The sequence below is a fragment of the Mirounga angustirostris genome, unplaced genomic scaffold (assembly GCF_029215605.1).
Source record: "Mirounga angustirostris isolate CCGP_5_RB_7025 unplaced genomic scaffold, mMirAng1.0.hap1 SCAF_12, whole genome shotgun sequence".
Taxonomy (NCBI): domain Eukaryota; kingdom Metazoa; phylum Chordata; class Mammalia; order Carnivora; family Phocidae; genus Mirounga; species Mirounga angustirostris.
In genome coordinates, this window is record NW_026991720.1 from 18,186,483 (window position 1) to 18,208,802 (window position 22,320).

Consider the following 22,320-nt stretch of genomic DNA (forward strand, 5'->3'; position numbering starts at 1 on the left):
CTCAGTATCTGTGAATGACTTTGTAATGGTTGTGAATAAAACAAGCTCAAATGAGAGCACCCCTTTTAGCATCTAAGAGGCTGCTCAACTGAAGGGTACTGTGTTGCAGGGACCACTGACCCTCCCATTCCATCCCCCCATCATTTCTAAGAGATGAGTGTATTTTATAGCTCCAAGGGAAATGATAATATATTATAAAATAATATCTATCATTTATTGAATACCTACTATGTGCAAAGAACTTGACATCTGTTATCTCATTTTTTAAAAAGATTTTATTTATTTATCTGAGAGAGAGAGAGTGAGAGAGAGCATGAGAGGGGAGAGGGTCAGAGGGAGAAGCAGACTCCCCACCGAGCGGGGAGCCCGATGTGGGACTCGATCCGGGACTCCAGGATCACAACCTGAGCTGAAGGCAGTTGCTTAACCAACTGAGCCACCCAGGCACCCATCTGTTATCTCATTTAATCTTCAAAAGAAAACTATGAAACCGGTTGTTTTTATTAGCCCCATCTGAAAGCAAGGAAAGATTCAGATTCACTACCACACAGTTAATAAGTAGCAGAGTTGGAATTGCACCCAGATTTGTTTGATTCCAAAGCTCTTCCCATGACTGAACACTCAGAGTAGTCATAGCTGCCAATGACGACACTTCTTTTACTCTTTTGAGATTTATACCAAAGAAAAAATTTTTGGAGGAGGGTCTTAATGAGTCTATTTAATGCAGATAGACCGACTTACGCATTTGCCTACAAATGAGTAGCCTGTAGCAGTTTAGTACTCACAGAGAACAGCTAGAAGCTCTGGGTAAAATTCCAAAAACCAAAAATCTGTTTGAAGGCATCAGAGAGCTGCTGCAGTAACCAAGACTTAAGGGGCCAACATCCTGGAGAGAAAGAAGGCCTGGAAAAGTGGCCTCACATTCAGTGATTTCTCCCTCAAGGCATTTGCTAAATCCTTAAGACACAAAAACATGACAGAGAACAAGAAACCAAGCAGGATACTTCTGCACAGCACAGTTTTCAGCAGCTGCCCAGAGCTGAGTAGGAAAAACTTCAAGAAGGAGAAACATTTTGGACTGGACAGCTACTCTATTCTAATTGTGGTGGTTTTTACACAGCCGTATGCGTTTGTCAAAACTTATGGAACTCTACTAAAAGGAGTAAATATTACTATACGTAAATTATGCTTTGATTAAAATAATGGAAGGAAGGAAAAAAAAGAAGAAAGTGTCTGGGGACACAATCTCAATAGGACCCTTGGAGAGTTCACCCACAGAGAGGGGACAGAAGGTCCATGGAGTGATACAAATTCACCTCAGCCCTAATTCAGCTAAAGTGAACTCCCCAAATCTATCAAACTACCAGAACATAGGTTAACCCCATCTGGAGGAAAGCAACATCATCCAGCACTTCAACTGGGTATGCATATGGAAAAAAAGAAAACTAAGTCTTGACCTCTGTTTAACACCATACCCTCCACCCCACGCCCTCCAAAAATTCCAGATTGAGTGTAGATCTAAATGTGAAAGCTGACACATAAAAGCCTTCAGAAATAAAGGATATGTCCTTGTTCTTGAGATAGGAAAAGATTTTGTAAATCACTAACCATAAAGCATTAAAATTGATAAATCTCACTGTATTAAAATTAAGAACCATAAAGAGAGGGAAAAGGCAAGCCATAGGTTGAGAAAAAAATATTAGCAATACATATATTTGACAAAGGACTTATATCCAGAATATATAAAGAATTCCCACACATCAGTAAGAAAAAGATAGATGACCCAATAGGAAAATGGGTAAAGGTTTGATAGGCACTTCACAAAAGAGGATACTAAAATGGCCAATAAGCATATGAAAAAGCGCTCAATCTCAATCATTAGAAAAATTCAAATTAAAACCACACACCATTAGAATAGCTAAAATTCAAAAGACAGACAATTCAAAGTGTTGGTGAGCAACTGGAACTCTCATGCACTGCTGTGGGAGCGTAAACTGGTACAATCACTTAGGAAAAATATTTGGCAGTTTCAGCTGCCGAAATGGAATATTTGTGTATCCTGTGACCAAGATATCTTACTCCTAGGTATGTACACAACAAAAATCCAGGGGTGCTTGTGTGGCTCAGTCGGTTAGGTGTCCGACTCTTAATTTCGGCACCGGTCATTATCTTGGGGTCCTGTGATTGAGCCCTGCATCAGCTCTGCGCTCAGTGGGGAGTTTGCTTGAGGATTCTTGCTCCCTCTCCCTCTGCCCCTCCCTCCACTTGCACACACACCTCACTCTCAGATAAATAAATAAATCTTTAAAAAAAATCCATGCATATATTCATCAGAAGACGAACTAGAAAGAATGCGCATAGCAGCACTTTTTCTAATAGCCACAAACAGGAAATCACCTCATTGTCTACCAATGGTAAAGTGGATAAGTTGTGGCAGGCAAACAATGAAATACTGTATAACTATTAGAATGATCTAAGTATTGCTCAGGCAATGAATCTCAGAAGCATAATGTCAAATAACAGAAGTCTCTTACAACACACACACACACACACAGGAGGATTCTATTAACATAAAATTAAAAAACAGAACTAATACTTGGTGTTAGAAATCAGAATAACAGTTATCCTAAGGCAGTGGGGGTAAGGGGAGGAGGTTGACTGTAAAAGGGGGCACAAGGGGGGTTTTTCGGGTGCTAGTAATGTTGTTTCTTTTTTTTTTTTTTAAGATTTTATTTATTTATTTGAGAGAGAACATGCACACGAGTAGGGGGTAAGGGCAGAGGGAGAGAGAGAGAAGCAGGCTCCCAACCAAGCGTGGACCCTGATGCAGGGCCCAATCCAGGACCATGGGATCATGACCTGAGACGAAAGCAGACCCTTAACCTACTGAGCCACCCAGGCGCCCTGTAATGTTCTGTTTCTTGATCTGGGTGGGGACTATACCATTATATTCATTTTGTGAAAATTCATCATGCTGTACAATTATGACCTGTACACTTTTGTGTACATTATACATCAATAAAAAGATTATTTTTATAACATGTGAAGAAAAAAGATGAAGCCTCACTCGGGAAAGATGACAACTAAAGGGAATTTCTGAGCTCAAAATATATAAAATCATGAAAGTTCAATACTTCTGATCATATATTATACCAGCAGGAAAATAAAATAACAAAAAGAAAGACAAACAATGAGAGAAAAAAAGAAGGTAATACAAATCAATGTACTCTGTAGGGGGAATACTGTAGTCGGAAAGGCTGGGATCAATTTGGCCAGTTATTTCTAAATTAAAAGTCAACACTGGATTATTTACCAATGACTTACTGAACTTTCCATAGATATATTTTGGTTTACTATATCTTAGAAGGGAAAGTTTGAATGTTTTTGCAAGTGGCCCATACCAAAGCTATTCAAATACAGGGGCTACTTATCATGTTAAGATGTGGTGAAACTTCATGCCCATTCAACCCTTTGCTCGCTAACCACACTGTTTCTCCTATTCGCTTCCAACCACCCACCTTCCCAAATCTACCTCCAGTGGTGCACATGTGCATCAAGCTCTTGCACAGGTTTCCTCTTATTTAAATCATATGTTTCCCATTTAAGTTTTTGCCTATGTATCTTGAGTAATATTTGTCCACAGTACACTTGTATTTCAGTGTAAATTGTTATGTCTGTGGGAGAGTCTCTTGGTTTTCATGAGATGCATTTTTCATGTTACTATGGAATTATGCATATGGACATATAAGGATATTCATATAAATCAGTAGATGAGAGAGACAAGGTGCATTAACAGAATTCCATGTTAAGAATTTATTTAGCCAAGCAGGTTAAATAAAGCAAGAAACTAAGGAAATTGTTCATATAATTCAAGAAAATGTCAATGATTCAATGAAAGTAAAAGTTCTCTTGGCATTCTGCAACTAACAGATTTACCGCATTGGGGACTGATAAAGCTTCAAACCATTCAGTTGGGTTGGACATCGGTCTTTCCCTGAAAGCAGCATAGAATTGTGAGAGAATACAGCCTGTGGGGTCATAATAGAGGTATGACCTTAAGGAAATTCTTTGTTGGATATAGGTTACTTATTTTAAAATCAAAATGATTAGAAATAACAAGTGTTGGCAAGGATGAGGAGAAAAAGGAACTCTTGTACACTGCTGGTGGGAATGTAAATTGGTGCAGCCACTGTGGAAAACAGTGTGGAGGTTCCTCAAAAAGTTAAAAGTAGAACTACCATATGATCCAGTAATTCTACTATTGGGTATTTGCCCAAAGAAGTAACACTAATTCGAAAAGATATAGGCACCCCAATGCTATTGCAACATTATTTACAAGAGCCAAGACATGGAAACAACCTACGTGTCCATCAATAGATGAGGAAATTTGGTGCATACACATGCATGCGCATGCACACAGACACAGGAATATTACGCAGCCATAAAAAGGATAAGATCGTGCCATGTGAGACAACATAGATGAACCTAGTTGGTATGATGCTAAGTGAAAGAAGTCAGACTGAGAAGGACAAATACCACATGGTTCCACTCATAAGTGGAATCCTAAAAAAAAAAAAAAAAAAAGAAAGAAAGAAAGCCACAAATGAATAAACAAACAAAAAGCCAAATCAGACCTGTAAATTCAGAGGACAAATTGATGGTTGTCAGAGGGAAGGGGGAGGAAGTTTGGGAAAAATGGGTGAAGTGGAGAGGGAGACACAGCCTCCAGTTACAGATACGTCATGGGAATAAAAGGCACAGCATAAGGAATATAGTCAATGATATTGTAATAGTGATGTAATGGGAAAGACAGTAGCTACACTTGCGGTGAACATAGCATAATGTATAAATTTGCCAAATCACTAAGTTGTACACCTGAAACTAATGTAACATTGTGTGTCAACTATACTCAAAAAAACGAGAATAATAATAACTACCTTGAGGGTTTTTCCTCCTCTGTGTCCCACAGTATTTTGTCAATGCCTCTATAATGGTATTGTCACAGTGGACTGTCACTGCACGTGGACGGGCTTCTTGACAGCAAGGACAAGGTCTTTATCGGTAATTCTACCCCAAGCATTTTGCATATACCATGGCATATAACATATGCTCCATAAAAGTGTGTTGGGGGAGTGAGGGAATAAATGAATGAGAAAGCATTTAATGAGCCTACTATTGTACCCAGAATGCTATGGGCCCCTAATGAGCTTACCTCCTCTCTTTTCCTCCTCCCTTGTTATTCTGTATCTGGAAAGCAGAATGAATCAAATGAACCCTTTGCTTATTTCTATACCATCAGTGGCATAGAATTTTGTTGAATTTCCCTTAAAATTTCAAGGAACACAAAGGATATAGCTTAGATATATGTTCTCAGAGGAGCCGTTTTTGTACAACTATGAAGAAGAAAAAAATTCTTAATGGAACAGAACAAGATTACATAATAGTATGAAGGGAGGGCCTTGATGTCTTTAAACAGTGTGTTTGCTGCAGGCTTCCTATTTTTCCTTGAACAGTTAATGAATTAAGAATAATCCATGATGCTATTTGTACTGGCCAAAATCTTTCAATTGTTAACAGAAGAATGAGAGTGGATTTTTACAGGCAAGATAATTTCTGATTGGAGAAGCAGTAAGAATGTATCCATGGCAGGGTGAAGGTCAGATGTTTATTTTTAAGCATTATGAAAAGTTCTCTACTTGTCTGAAGCAAATAGGAAAGAGAAAGTCATTTATGGCATTATGAAATTTCTAGACTTCTCATGGGAAAGCAGCTGACGTCAGTGTTTGATAAGCTTCCTGTGGCTACAAACATACAAGACATTAACTCCTGAGAAAAATGTAACTTTCTCTTTACAGGATCCTGGTATACCTGCAGCTGGACTTTGATATAACTACCGTTCATTACGAAAGACCTGATGATGCAGATATTAAATAAATAGTCCAAAGACTGTGGAGAGGCAGCTGGCTTGGCTGTTGTCACTGCCTGCAGCAGCATCACCACCACCATCGTTGCTCTCATCATTATCATTATCAACAAGCACTGATGTTTGTTCTATCGCTTATAAGGCACTATGTTAAATGTTTGGGCTCCAATGAATAACAGTGCACTTAATTTTATGTATATTTAATTTTCCAACAAATGCGGTCTTCCTGCCTCTCTCCTGTCCATGTATGGCTTCTATGCTTTTTAAATTGAGAATCTATTTTTTATCAAGTATTATCTTATTTTATCTTTAAAAGAATAGTGTTATTAAGATAGAGTTTGCAGACGTGGATGGAACTGGAGGGTATTATGTTGAGTGAAATAAGTCAAACAGAGAAAGATATGTATCATATGATCTCACTGATATGAGGAATTCTTAATTGTAGGAAACAAACTGAGGGTTGCTGGAGTGGGGGGTGGGGTGGGAGGGATGGGGTGACTGGGTGATAGACACTGGGGAGGGTATGTGCTCTGGTAAGCGCTGTGAATTGTGCAAGACTGTTGAATCTCAGATCTGTACCTCTGAAACAAATAATGCAATATATGTTAAGAAAAAAAAAAAAGAAGAAGAAGAAGAAGGTAGCGGGAGGGGAAGAATGAAGCGGGGGAAATCGGAGGGGTAGATGAACCATGAGAGACGATGGACTCTGAAAAACAAACAGGGTTCTGGAGGGGAGGTGGGTGGGGGGATGGGTTAGCCTGGTGGTGGGTATTGAGGAGGGCACATTCTGCATGGAGCACTGGGTGTTATGCACAAACAATGAATCATGGAACACTTCATCTAAAACTAATGATGTAATGTATGGGGATTAACATAAGAATAAAAAATTAAAAAAAAAAAGAGTTTGCATACTTTACAAGTCACCCATCTCAAGTGTACAATTCGATAGTTTTTAGTATATTCAGAGTTGAGCAACCAACACCAAAATCAATATAGAACATTTTCATCACCCAAAAAGAAACCCTATTCCCCAAGCCATCACTCTCCTCCCAGTCTCCCTTACCTCCCCCAGACCAAAGCAACTACTAATCTATATTCTGTCTCTATAGAGTTCCCTGTTCTGAACATTTCATATGAATGGAATCATATAATATGTGGTCTTTTGTGACTGAATTCTTTTACTTAGCACAATGTTTTCCAAGGTGATCGATATGGTAGCAGGTATTAGTACTTCCTTAACTTTATGGCCAAATAATATTCCACTGAATGGCTATATCACATTTGGTTTATCCATTCATCCACTGATGAACATTTGGGTTGTTTCCATCTTTTAAATATTATGAATAATGCTGCTATAAATATTTGTGTCCAAGTTTTTGTGTGGACGTATTTTTTCATTTCTCTTGGGTATATACTTAGAAGTGGAATTGCAGGGTCATATGGTAATTTTTTAATTGAGGGACTGCAGGACATTTCTTCAAAGTGGCTGCACTATTTTTATTTTCTTATCAGGGCTCTGATTTTTTTCTACATTCTTGCCAGCAGGATGGATAGGTTGTAGAGATCTGCTGTACAGCACAGTGCCTACAGTTAATAATACACCACTGTGCACCTAAAAATTTGTTAAAAGGGTACGTCTCATGTTAAATGTTCTTACCACGTACACACATACACAAAAGGAAACTGTGTATAGCTTCTTACATATAGAGAGAAGCAACTACAAAGATTAGAATGCTCATGACTGAATCCCTTTAATTCCAGTAGACTCAATTTACTGACAGTCTATCCATGAAGTTGGTCTTCAGGAATTTTGGATATTCACAAAGAAGCAGTATCCTAATTCAGTACTTTCCACTTAAGACTACAGGCCATCCAAGCAATTGGATTATTTATTCAATTCAGGCAACTCATTATACTTGATTGATTCAGTGAATTGATTTTTGTGTTCCTATTATATAATATGTACTTGTTTATTTAAAGCATTCTTGAAACTTCTTCTAGTGTTCATTTGATTGCTGCTTGAAATTTGAGTACCTAAGTACAGGGCTACATATTATATTTCTGTATTTTGCTCATCTTAAGGCCAGTTGCTTAGATGAGCAAAAACACAAAGCAAAATAATACTCAAAGTGGAATGATCCTGTTCCTCTTCTTTACTTTCTAACCAGCCAGCACTACCCACCACTCTCTTCCACCCCAGAGCTACGTGCTTGAGACCTAATCCAGAGCCTTTAGCTCAGTTGGTGTGAAGGATAAAATGCTGACATAGGGAATCTGGGCAGCAGGAGGACTTGGGGCTTACAGCAGAACCTAGAATCATCTTGTCTAACGCGTGTAACAAAAGGTGAAACTCTGAAAAAAATCACTGGTTGATGTTATTCCTCAGCATTTTAAAGAAAATCAGCTTCAGCATTAATTGTTTGCACATCCGGCTGAAAGAGTAGCCAGTGGAGGCCACAGTCCCACGGATAAGATGCCAAGTCCTTTGCACTAGAAAACTGGTATAACATCATCACACTTACTCTGTCTGTTCATCATCACCCAGTTATCAGTCTGTTATTGTCTTGGAAACTGTGGACATCGGCAAAAACAGCAAAATAACAACGCACGGGGGACCATTTTTTGTACAGGGCCCTGGGAAGGGCCAGTGGAATTCCTCTGATCAGTCTCCTTTTGACTTTTTCCCATAGACCTTGTTCCTGCACTGAAATGTCTGGAATGCTTGGTAGGGACAAAGCGGGTTGGTCATAGGGCAATTACGCTTCTATCATCAGTGAGATCAGTTTGCGGACTAATTTTCAAGTGACATCTAGTGACATCACAAATGAGTTAAGAATACAAAAATACACAGCACTTTTATAATAAACAGAGCTTTCGTATCCCTTTCCTCAAATGATTTTCATGGCAACTCCAGAGGTCAGTAAGACAAGTATCATTTGCAACACTTTATAAATGGGACTTAGAGAGGTCTAGCGAGGTTAAAAGGTTTACCCAAACTCTTTCACAGCTAGTGGTGGGTACATCAAGGTCTTCCAATCTGTTCTTTTTGCAGAACACTATTCTTCTTTTATTTGATTATTTAACAACAAAGTTCATTTAGCAGGAGCTGGTTATTTTTCATTTTAGGACAAATCAATCACTATATTTGGTTTTAGAAATCAGATCAATCCACTGTTTAATTCCCATGGGCTAAAATTTTTAAAAATAACAATCTCAAGGAATGATTCTTTGTGGGCCTTTCAACCTGACCTGTCTTTGCAGTAATCACATAGTGGGTAGAGTGCAACAAGTGACAAATCCTTCAAGCAACTGTCCTTCCCTCAAAGTACTTGAACATCAAATAGATCTGTCAAGGCATGGTGGCACACCACAGTGGCTTTCCATATGGAGTCTCAATCACAGCATCACTGGCGACGTGTCATCAGAAATTTCAGATTCCAGATGATTTACTTTTTAAAACATTACAAAGTACTCAAGGTTATCCCTATAAACTTGACTCTCACTCAATTACATTCTAGGGATCTTTTTTCAGTGGAAGAAAAGGCCTACCTATGTGTGTTCCTGTGGATATCATTCCTCATGTATGTCATACAGGGAGAAAAATTTTGAGGTTGGCTCTTCTACTAATCCTATTTCATGAGACAGTAAGTCAGACCCAATTTGGGGTTGGACTTCCAGTTATTAAATGAAGCTGTTGGGGAGCCCGGGTGGCTCAGTCAGTTAAGCATTGGGCTCTTGGTTTCGGCTCAGGTCATGATCTTGGGGTCGTGTGATCCAGTGCCGCGTTGGGCTCCATGCTCAGTGTGGTGTCTGCTTGAGATTCTCTCTCTCTCCTTCTCTTTCTGCCCCTCCCCCCACTTGTGTATGCTCTATCTTTCTCAAACAAACAAATAAATAAAATCTTTAAAAAATAAATGGCAGTTGTTAAGGATATAGCAGATGAATAGAGATCTTTGTCCTCATAGAGCTAACTCTTTAGTAGGAAATAAATATTTCCATTTATGTCTTATTCACTTCTTCTTTCTTTGGATTGAGTTCTATTTATTTATTTATTTGAGAGAGAGAGAGAGAGAGCATGAGCAGGGAGCAGGGAGAGGCAGAGAATCTCAAGCAGACTCCTCACTGAGCACAAAGCCCGACACGGGGCTCGATCCCATGACCCGGAGACCATAATCTGAGCCGAAACCAAGAGCTGGGCACTTAACTGACAGAGCCACCCAGGCTCCCCTGGGTTGAGTTCTTTTTTTAAAAAAATTTTATTATGGTAAGGACACTAAATAGGAGATATACCCTCTTAATGTCTTACTTACTTCTGTATCCCCAGTGCTTAGCATAGCTCTGAGTACATACTAATTTCTCAATAAGTATATGTTAAGTGAATAAATAAATGAGGTCCCCAGATGCTCATACTTTTTCCATTCTAAATCTTGATTCATTAGCCAGTGTCCTTCTTTCTGGGACCAGACTGAAAGCCGATGCAAGGTGGACAATCAGAATGTCACTGAAGTCTGGTACTGACATTTTTATTGTCAATTATATTAGATGGTTGATGGTAATGTGGACAATATCCCAGCTTCAATCTGTTATAGCCACAAACTTAAAACCAGGATGCTTTCTTTTAAAAAATGATGTGTGTTATTAACCCAATGGAGGATGGAGTGAAGATACAGATGGGTCAATGAAACCATTTCCACATTAATACATTTCAAATTGAACAGCCCATAATAATTTTATCTCCAAAGGAAAGCATTGTTTAAACATAGCGATGCCTCTATTTATATGCCAACCAAAATACCCCAGAAGCCTCATCAGTTCTAACATTAATAGTTGAGTTGATTGAATTAAATGAAAAAGACAAATTATTCAATAAAACCTTTTGGGAAATTGCCACCAAATAACTACTTGGTAGCTCTGTCTCTCTCTTTTGAAATGGCAATTCTGCCAATATTCAGGCACGATTATAGGATAAACAGAGCTGAAATATATAACTGTAAAACATATCTTGCAGTTTCAAAAGGAAAAAGTTCTAAAATATGTTTTCCAGAGACAAAAATTCTTACATGTTCGGAACATAAAAACGTGATTGTGACAAATTATTGTGCAAGAATGAAAAACAAATGACTGCAAATAACAGAACTGAGGCCACATACGAACGCCATCCCAGAACCTTGAACAGAACTAAAAATACTTATGTGGAATATACTAGAAGATGGAGAGAGGAAAACATTACATTTAGCCAGAATTTAAATGCATTTGAGGCTTCAGAGATACACTGTTTAGGGAATGTTTTTTCTTTTCTCTGTGCCCTTTCATTTCCTGATATGGCTCAAAAGGAAAAGCTCAGAAATGAACACCAAAAGTGTCCCTACTATATTTTTAGGCTGTCTGAATCCAAAGGAGGGAAATCCAGGAGTGCTGGCTCTTGATCATAAGCTCCCTGAGTGAGCAATTACATTTTTACACTGCTTCATGTTCTCATAGTAACTCACACAGTCCTCGACAATTATTTACTGACAGAATGAAATACTGATGGTTTTCAAGACCACTTTTGTTTCCGTTTTACTCCATTGTAAAAGGTCCCAAATCACCAAATCTGTAAAGTCAGACCTATCTCTGGATGCTATATCGATATACATCTTATTATGGAGAATATACAAGTACACATTTCATTACAGAAACTTTAGAAAATACAGAGATATATGTAGAACAATTATAAAGTCTCTTTTAATCCCTCCTGCCTTGAGATTAAAGTTTCAAATATTTCCTTCTAGTTGTTTTTTAGCCACACAAATAATTCTATTTTAAAAGAGAATTTAATATGTCATGTATTTAATTTTTTCACTTATGCATGTTTTCCTACATCATTCTTGTAACATGATTAATAACGTCATCGTTCATATTAAACATTCCTCGATCACGACGCATGTAAAGTATTTCAAGTTTCAAATAATGCTGTAATGGACATTCTTGTACATAAATCTTTATCCCTAAATCTCGACTGCTTTGTTTCAAATTGCTAAGTAATATAGAGGGCTTAGTGACGCTGGGGGATCAGACTGATCATACTTTCTTTCTGTGACTTCTTCTTGTTTCAAATAACCAACTGGAAAAGTTGGAACAGTATTTGCAATGCCACCAAAATATTTGGAGCTGAGTTACAGTAAATACCAAATAACTGAAGAATATCATCCATTCACTGTCAAGATTAGAGAAGAACCCCCCCCAAAGTTGTATTTAAAAACCTGATTTTAAAGATTGACCAAATTGAGCCTTTAGAAATGAGGTTATTCACATATGAGGCAAGCTAAACCATTAAAATCAAGCACATTATATGTGGACACACACAGTGGGAGGCAGAAGAGAAAAAACCAGTGCTGGTAGTGGTGATCCGTAGCATCACAGGAGAGCCTCTGGTGGACTGAGAAGGTCTGTTAAGGAAGAGGTAACAGTGGGTCTAACGGTTGGGACACAAGCATTCTAAAGATGGGGATTATATTTCATACTTTTGTTTCCTCTCTACAACTCACAGAACATTCCAGCACTGTTACTTTTCTTTCAGCCAAAAGAATATAATTGAACGTGATCCATGATCTCTGAGTTTTTCCCATCTCAGTAAAGGGCACCAGCATTCACCTGGTTGCTTGAGCCCTGGACCTGGGAGTCACTCCAGTCACTGCTTCTTTACCATCTAATCTACATCTCTCCCCATGATAAATTACTAAATCCAGGTGACTCTCCCTTTGGAATATTTACTTGAAAGGGTCCATTTATCTTCATCCTTGTTGCTACCACCCTAATCCAAGCCACTATATCTCATCTGGACCACTCCAGGAACCTCCTGACTCATCTCTCTGTTCAAATCTTCTGGCCTTCTGCAAATAAAGGCATTTCTGAAAACACTGATCTGATCATGTCACTGCCCTGCTGAAAACACTTCAATAGCCTGATAGCACATTCAGAATATAGAGTCAATTCTTCATCATGACCCCCAATACTGTATATGATCTGGCCCTGCCCACCTCCCCAGCATCCCCTGAGCCACAACTCTTGTGATCTGGTCACACTAGCTTTCTTTCAATTTCTTGCATGGATCCAACTCCTGCAGGCCACAGAGTCTTGGGACATGCTGTTCTCTAATACTGCAATGATTGCCTCACCCCTCACCCCGACAATAGCACATTTCTCATTTGGGTAATTCTTTGCTTTCCCTAAACTCACAAACTCAAAGCTGGCATAGTATTTGCGATACCCCTGAAACTCTGACTTCTGTGTTACAGCACAAGCATAGGACGTTATGTTAAAGATTTCAAGTATCCTAGCCATTTTTTGCTAAGGTATGATAAACGAAGAATTCTGTTAGATACACACATTTTGAAGATTTTTACCTTCATGTTATTCTATTAGAGCTCTCTGTCATTTATCTTCATGTATGATCACAATTTGTAAGTGACATTTATTTACTGTTTGTCATTCCTACCAGATTGAAAGCTCCATGAGGGTGTGTCTGGGTTTTCTTGTTGTTGTTTAACCTCTGGTTCCTTAGCACTCTGCCATCACCTACAATATATTAGTCACTCAACAAATAGGAGTGGAGCAAATGAGTGGCCAACAGTCAAAATACCTGAAAAGAGTTCTAATGATAAAACAGAGGAGCATTATAGATTCATCACCTATTTGCTGGGAGGATATTCATTAACAGCTTGGCACTTGCTAACTGCTCAATACATTGAACAAATGAATGAATACATGGCTGAATTATCTGTGAGCTGTCGAGAAAGGATACAGTTAGTTCTGAATGAAGGGCAGACAACTATACCAAAGCAACCAGTTTAATGACCTAAAAGGTCTTTTCTCTGCTACTACAACTTTTCACCAAAAGTTGTAATTTAAAAGAGAAAGTATAGAAAGCACATAAATATGCTTTCCACTGTCATAGTCAGATCATGCATTATCTCATTTGATTCTTAGAATCCTGTGAGATAGACAGTATATCACCTCCATTTGACAAACAATGAAATTAAGCCAGTGTCCATGACTGCTTCAGAATGTGGTGGATCCAGAACTCAAATGCTAGCTTTTTAACCCAAGAGACTAAGTCATAAGAGCAAGAATAGAAAATCATGGGATGGCTGATGTGACATTGTTCTGATTTCTTCCGCTGCATCTGTGATAAGATTGGTTGGGCTTTTAATAAAGTGATTCAGCCTTGGGGCACCTGGGTGGCTCAGTCGGTTGGGCGTCTGCCTTCGCCTCGGGTCATGATCCCAGGGTCCTGGGATCGAGCCCCACATCGGGCTCCCTGCTCGGCGGGAAGCCTGCTTCTCCCTCTCCCCCTCCCCCTGCTTGTGTTCCCTCTCTTGCTATCTCTCTGTCAAATAAATAAATAAAATCTTTAAAAAATAAATAAATAAATAAATAAATAAAGTGATTCAGCCTTTCAATAAGAAACAAATACCCAAATCTTTCCAACTTAAAAAATCTGATTTTGGTCTCAATTGTTATTATTAATACTTTTGGGATTGGTGAGATTTTGTTCTTCTTTCCAGCCATGTTTCAAAATATATTCTGAGCCTCTATTCCTTTTAAACCAGTGAGAAAAGGCTCTCAAGAAATTGCATCAGTGCCGAGGACCTACTCATACACCAGCTGTGATCTGGCTTATTTCCATATAACCTAATATGGCTAAGAAAATGTTTGACTGGAACAGAGTGAGGATTGCCAAACTTAACTTAGTAAGTAAAGTGCCACAGAGTCCTCTGTTTAGACATGGTGCAGTATCAGTTCAGATGCAATGCTTATAGGTTCACATCAACGACACGGTAATTGTACTTCTACACAGTAACAAAAACCAGATACCTGCCCCTCTTGCCCACTCGTAGGCGAGAGGAATAAATAAAAGCTGCCCAGAAAGGCTCTTGGTGACAGTCTATTGAACATGTTGCCCTCCTTGGGTTATAAAAACTGAGTGGGGATACCCAATTCAGATTCTGTACGAGGTCTCTGAGTTTGTGGAAAATCAAAGAGCTTTCAACAGAAGGAAGGCTGAAAGGAAATTCACCTCCTCCGTCTCCCATCTCAGCCCACTGTGGATTTACCATCACCTTCCTCAAATAGCATCTCTGATGGACATTCCGATTTCTTCTTACTCTCAGTACACTGATAGATTTGAAATATCAGTATTACCTTCAAGGTCACCCTTTCCCTCACCAGAAATGCAATCAATAGGCACCAGATCTAGGATTCTACTCGGGCTGTTTTGGTCACAAGGGCTTTCTTGACTCCTCTCCCACCCTTGTTTCCATCATTCACGCACTCTTATGTCCAGACCATGACGGCTGTCCTCTGGCCAGGGTCTGCAGTTTCTTTAGCTGTTTTGAAGCAGGAGTAAATGCTTTAATGTCAGACAGATCTGGGTTTGAAGTCCAGATCTGCCCCTTATATGCTGGGTGACTTTTGCAGAGTGTTTCATTTCTCTGTTAAAGTGGAAAATATCTGCCTTGCACTGATGTGGCAATTGAATGAGGGACCATGCAGTAATATGGTCACAGACATGAAGAAAAGTACTAGGTAAACATCAGCAAGCTCCTATGTTCTCTTTCTGCCCTCTTTGTAATCTTAAGACATTCTGCACAATACTGCTGGATTCTTTTCCCAACTATGTATGTAGAGATTGAAAGGGAAAAATGCACCCACTGACCCCTGATATTTGCCCTGTTAGTGAGAAAGGGAGCAGTGCCTAAATATTCAATCTGGCCCAAGTTAAAGAAAAACTAGCATCAAAACTTTTGTTGTTTCCTAGAGTTACTAAGGGCATAAGCCCAGGGTAGATGACTGTTCTGTTTATGTAAACATGCTGACCTTCCTCTGTGGCTATAAAAGGTGAATACTCCCCCACCCCCAGCAATCACTTGGGAGAGAATTAAGGCAAAGAGTTAAAAAACTGACTTTCTCCTCAGCCATATCAGTCTCAGGTAACTCACTAGCCCTCTTCCTCCGTAGGCCCCACTGAACACCATGTCGAATATTAATTTTAAACTGTGATCTAGTCTCTGCTGCACTGTAATATCTCTCTATCACCTCAAATCATTCATCAGAGTCTGTTAAACATAGCAGCTTTGTGGGAATGAGGGGGGGAAAAAGGAATTTTTCCATGTTCAGGATGAATCCGAGAGAGACTGGAAAGGATTTGGAGCAGGAGTTGACAGGAAAACACAGGTGTTCCCATCATTTTCTTTCTTGGGGATTCCCAGAAATATTGAGATGGAGGCCCCAATAATTTTATTCAGTTATGAAAGCAAAGAGCAGCCCAGGAAGAACTTGGTCATTCAAGGTTACATACTTAAGAACAATTAACCAATAATACAAAAACAATATTTTAAGTAAAATGTCTCTCATCACAATCAGACAACAGTTGCTGTGTGGTGAAAAGTCCTGGCGAGGTGTTAAAAGACCTTGATTCTCAATTCTGCTGATACTTCTAACTAGCCATATGACCTTGGCAAGTCACAGACTCTGCAGGCCTTGGTCTCTATAAAAGGAAGAATGGATTTGAAAAGCTCTGCTATCTGTTGAGTAAATGGGCTGCAGTACTGAGGAAAAGCTTTGAAAAGAAGATGGACTCTTAAAGAAGAGTTAAGATTCAGGTAAGTAGAAAGGAAGAGTGAAAATATTTCACTTGTGCTCAGGAAGAGAGCAGTCATCTGGGCAGAAACACGCAAGTTGTATTGATGGGTGAACATGTTCAAAAGCCCAGATGGGAGGGTATTGAGGGAAGTGAGTTGTATTGATTATGTCCATGGATCTCAATTTTGCACTTTATTCTTTGAAGTAGACAGTAGATGCTAGGACTTTTTATGTAAATGGTAGTGAAGATTCAAAATCAGATTCAAAATATGGAACGAGGGGTGTCTGGGTGGCTCAGTCGGTTAAGTGTCTGCCTTTGGCTCAGGTCACGATCCCAGGGTCCTGCGATGGAGTCCCACATCGGGCTCCCTGCTCAATGGGGAGCCTGCTTCTCCCTCTCCCTCTGCCTGCCGCTCCCCCTGCTTGTGCTCTCTCTCTGTGTCAAATAAATAAATGAAATCTTTTTAAAAAATAGAAATTTTAAATTTTAAAAAAATTATCAAAATATGGGATAAGATGGACCATGGAGTGGACTAAAAAAAGAAGAGAGGTATGGAAATAAATTTGGCAATTCTTGAAACCTGACTTAAGATGGTGACAATAAAAGTGTGAAGGAAAAGAAAGTCAGTGAAGAATCTACAAATGTGCCTTTATTTCTCCTCAACATATCCCAGTCTCTTCTGGTTAGTCTGTAGAGGGATCCCTGCCCAGATGCATCACTGAACTCTGACCCTTGGGTCAAAGAACTGTGTTGTGAATGACTAATAAATCATTTGGGAGATTAATCTACAGGAAGGGCCAAGATCATTTTTTATTGTAAGTATAAAATGACCTTGGGTTATTTTGTGATTAGAGGTCTTTACATTAACTGCATAATTGAATATAATTTTGTAAACGGTACAAATCAACAATCAACTACAAATGACTTCACTAAAGCAGAAATTTCCATGTTATCCTGAAAGAATACACGTAAGGCTTCTAACAAATCTGAAAGTTAGGCCATGGAATTATCCTTATACAGAGAGGAAAATACAGTAATTTCTCTCCTTCTTTAATACTTAAATATTTTATAGCAATTTAAAGACCATGAGCTTCCCTAATTACTCATTAAAATCAATGCTTTGAAAAAGGAAATCCAAAGTTAACTTTCTAGTAGTGTTAACAAAGTTATTTAGCAAAGCAAACTTGCTTTGACTGGGTTGACTCTCCACAACTTTATGCATTAGAATGAGACAGAGCTAGAGTTAGGGTGCAAGTTTACCTGAGTCTAAGAGCCCATTCATTTTCTATTGAACTTTCTGTCATCTTACAAATGTTAGTTGTCTTGGGGTGCCTGGGTGGGTCAGTCGTTAAGCAACCAGCTCTTGATTTCGGCTCAGGTCATGATCTCCAGGTCCTGGAATTGAACCCCATGTCGGCTCTGCCCTCAGCGAGGAATCTGCTTGAGATTCTTGCTCCCTCCCTCTCCCTCCACCCCACCACCCCCAAAATAAATAAATCTTAAAAAACAAAACAAAACCCAAAAAGCCCCTGAATGTTAGTTGCCTTGCACCTTTCCCATCCCCTTTTCCCCACTATATCTCAATCTTAATGTGTTTAAGTGATAGTTTCAGGCCACATAATACAACCTTTTCACTTTATGGCTAGTAAACACTCGTAATGCATTACTTTAAGTGCTGGTACCAGGCTAAAAATGCATATTAATTCAAGAGGAGTTTAGAGACATTATTGGTTAATAGGTTTAAAAAGGGCCTCTGAAGGGGAGGTGGAGGGGAGGTGGGCGGAGGCCGGGGTGGGGGAGGGGGGAGAGGTTAAATGGGCGATGGGGATCTAAGGAGTATACCTGTGATGAGCACTGGGTGTTGTATGTAAGTGATAAATCACTAAATTCTACACCTGAAACTAATATTACACTGTATGCTAACTAGCGAATTTAAATAAAAACTTGAAAAAAGAAAAAATAAGTAAAAAATAAAAGGCCTCTGAAGGAAAGAAAAAGAAGGTTACAAGATAACATTAATTTCTGGTAGCAAGATAACATTAAAAGTCGCAGGGAATAACACAGATTCCAACAAGAGTCACTTCTTCCCATCATCAGAGACATTAAGTTCTAGAACTCAGATTTGACCAAGTAAGATATATCTTAGATTCTAATATTTATAGTAGTCGAATGGATTGGATGTCAAATATTCTCTCTTTTTTTAAAGATTTTATTTCTAAGTAATCTCTACATCCAACATGGGGCTTGAACTCACAATCACGAGATCAAGAGTTGCATGCTCCACTGACTGAGCCAGCTGGGCGCCCCAAATATTCCCTTCTTTCTGTTGAGAAGTTACCGTCACAAGGAAAGTGGGAAAAGCAGAAGACTCCATGTGTGCAACTGAAGAGGAACAGGGAAGAAATTCACATTTACTGTATACCAAATGTGTGTCAAATGCCACACATCTCTTATTTAATGTTCCAAACAAATCCATGAGGTGAGTGTTTTTTTCTCCATTTACAGATGGGAACATGGAGGCCTGAGAGGTTAAGAAACCTGTCAAGCATCAGATAGAGGGGGAAGAGTTGGTACTAGAATGCAGACCTTAATCCAAAGGGAAACTCTCACAGAGAGAGAGAGAGAGAGTGGAGGGTGGGAGAGGGTGGGAGAGAAAGAAAGAAGGAAAGAAAAGTTTAGTTATCCAGTTATTTCATTCACTATTATTTGAACAGAAGCAACTAATGCCTTAAATCAATCTGATCAACAGCACAAAAACTGGTTGTTTGGATTTTTAAAAGATTTGATTGAAAACCAGTTGTTTCAGTGGCCATGTGCCGACCTGGAGTTAATAAATGGCCACCTTTAAGTCCCCCAGCTGGAAGAGTACAAAAGAACCCAGAGGCAAGTCAATGGCAAACTGCCACCCCAAACAAATTGCAGTGTATAAGCTCTAAAACTTGAATTACCCTTCAAGGATTAAGGTTCAAGACTGTGAAAAATTAAAAATGTTGCCTAGCCTAGGAAATAGCATATGAATCAAAAATATCATTACTAAGCTTAACTGTACTCCTAATCTTCCACTTTCATGACATCTAAACTGTTTTGTTATTCTTAATGGACCAAATCCCCCTTCTGGTAATGTTCTGAAAATTCTATTTTTGTGGTAATTTAAAAAATCATACAGCATGTTCTTTATATTTGGTTTATGTAGGAGTTAAGACCACTTCAAACATACTTTTCTTTCTTAGTCTGATGGCTATTTAATATTGTGTCATTCACTGGTTGAAATAAAAGTAGGTTAATCTGCAGAAGTACATGAACACCCAAAAAGGATTGGATTGTATCTTTGAGAAATGACTTTTTTTTTTCAAAGTCAGACATCAAAGGCTGCATACTGCAGAAAGTTTATTTTGAGAAGCTTCAGTCAAAACAGTTTGGAAACTATGAAATGAGTCATTTTTTCTTAAAGAAATGTAACTTTGTCTATTCCCACTGTATTTTTGGTTTGGTAGGAGACATCTTTATTCCACAGGATTTTAAAAGCATGTTTAAGATTCCATAGGTTTAGTATTACATCACTAATGGTTTCTAATGAGATCCAGGCAATAGCAAGAAGAGAGGAAAAGAACAGCAGAAAAGCTGAATTCTACAACACCAAGTACCATGTAAAATGTGGGAAAGTCTCCATGCTTTATCTATATGGCTGAAGCCATCTGGATAAAAAGGAGTAAATTCACATTCTATCAACCAGATGTGGATGACATGATACTCAGTGTTTGACTATTTGGAATCAGTCATCAAAGGGGCTGAATTTTTTTGCTTTTCATGCAGATGTTTGCTGCTCCATGGTCAAAAAGAATCAGTGAAACATGCAAATATCTAGATATTGTATTCGCTCTACTGAGGGGTTAAGGCCTCAGCTACTTGTTTGATTTTGTTCTCATAAACAACTTTTCAATGACAATTATACAAATTTTACTTTTGAGATGATGTCTATGTATATATAGGAGGAGAATACAAAAAATAAATATTCCCCAAACTTTCAGCAACTCTGACATTTTAAGGAAGGTCAATGAGGGAACAGGTGGGGTAGACAGGATGCCCCCCCCCACAAAGGAGGGACTATTCCAGGGGAGATCAACTTATTTGGTGAACGATAATGGATAAATGGGATGAATGGAGACTTTCTAGAATTTTTGCTTAAGGGCTGCAAAGTTGGTAGCTTTCCAACCTATGGATGCATGTGATAATAACCACTAACACTGGTTTAGAACTTTAGAGTGTCAAAATTTCTTTCACCTTCATGATCACTTTTGAACTTTACTAAACACCTAGGTAAACTTTTGTATAGATCTACCCACCAATTGCATCTCAAGGCAACTCAACGATTACTGACTTGGGTACAGAGCTACCATATGGTAAAGACTTTACTTATTAGTAAAGTACTGTACTAATTAGTCACTGGAGAGGGAGGGAAACAAAGGTAAATTAAGACATAGTCTTTGCTTTCAAAAGAACATACAATGTGATCAGGGAGACAGACACAACTAACTATATCATAAAATACAAAGGCGAGTATGAATAATGTAATAAAAACACCTAATTCTCTTCAAATGAAGTAGAACAATTTGTTTTAGGATTTGGAGAGGAAGTTTGAAAAGCAGATGGTAAGAGATGTTTTAGAAATTTGAAATACTTTTATGTAAGGAAGTATCAATGTCATAAAATATTTATAGTGGGTGTTAGTACTCATTCATATAACAATTATTGAACACCTACAGCATTCCAGGAGTATGTTAGGCAAGTTAGTATCTTTCCTGAAAAATTTTGTAACATTAAATTTTGTCAAGTCTCTTACGAAAATCACTATATTATGACATTCAACTGAAGAATAAAACTTCAGTCAGTCTACTAAATGTCTTGCTTATATCATGCTGGGCAGTGACTTTGACAAGTGAACTGATGAAATGTATGTCTTGTTCAGACACATATTCTAGAAAATCTAGAAAGTCTCTCTTCATCTCATTTACTCATCATCACTCACCAAATAAATTAATTGTCAGTACAAAGCTAGGAGATATAACATATTCTCACATATCTGGCAAACCTCATTTTGGGCCCAGACATTGACATAGTAAAAGATAGCTATTGGCACCTCATCAAACAGAAAATTCTAAAAATGAACATTTCTGATTTCTCTTCAGTATATAACTTCAAAAAGCAATACTGTGGCCAAAATGATAGCATTGCCCAAGAACTGGCACCATTTTGAGCAAGAATCTGATGAAAAGTCACAAAGCTGTCAGTTGTTTTGTGATTTTAATCTCAGCAGTTTTATTAATGGCTTAGAATTTTCCCTATAGTATGTGTCTGACCAACAGGAGAGCTCCGTGTGCCACAGTGTGCCTATTTTCATAAGAATTAATTGCTAAATCTTTGAAGGAAACCAGGAAATGATAAATGGATAGATAGACAGGGGTTGTAGATTTTGTTGTCTGAACTATAGATGTCATCGTTAGACATCATCTGACTCTCTACTATAAAACAAAGGGAAACCTGTACACATATTTTTCTTACAGTTCTTCCCTTCCCTATTTTAAAATAATATCACTATTATTTTTTACATTGTTAAAGCTTTATAATCATAACGCTAGTTGCCTAGCCTTAGTTTTATATTTAAATTGATTAAAGTATAGTCTAAGATTAATAGAAAACAACTATATTCTACTGACTTAAGGGCAAGAAAATAGTTTGCATTGCTTTTCTTCTCTCCTTTGTGGTTTCATGTAAC

General features: G+C 38.4%; 1 protein-coding gene and 1 long non-coding RNA gene across 4 annotated transcripts in view; one reads left to right on the forward strand and one right to left on the reverse strand.

Annotated features, from left to right (window-relative positions):
- LOC135362061 (uncharacterized) overlaps positions 1–6,377 on the forward strand; it is a 28,265-nt gene extending 21,888 nt beyond the window's left edge. For both annotated transcript variants that reach the window (XR_010406359.1, XR_010406358.1), the window contains exon 4: positions 5,856–6,377. This is a non-coding gene — a long non-coding RNA (uncharacterized LOC135362061). The remainder of the gene's footprint in view (positions 1–5,855) is intronic.
- CALD1 (caldesmon 1) overlaps positions 1–22,320 on the reverse strand; it is a 182,662-nt gene that overhangs the window by 122,027 nt on the left and 38,315 nt on the right. The gene's annotated exons all lie outside the window — the stretch shown is intronic.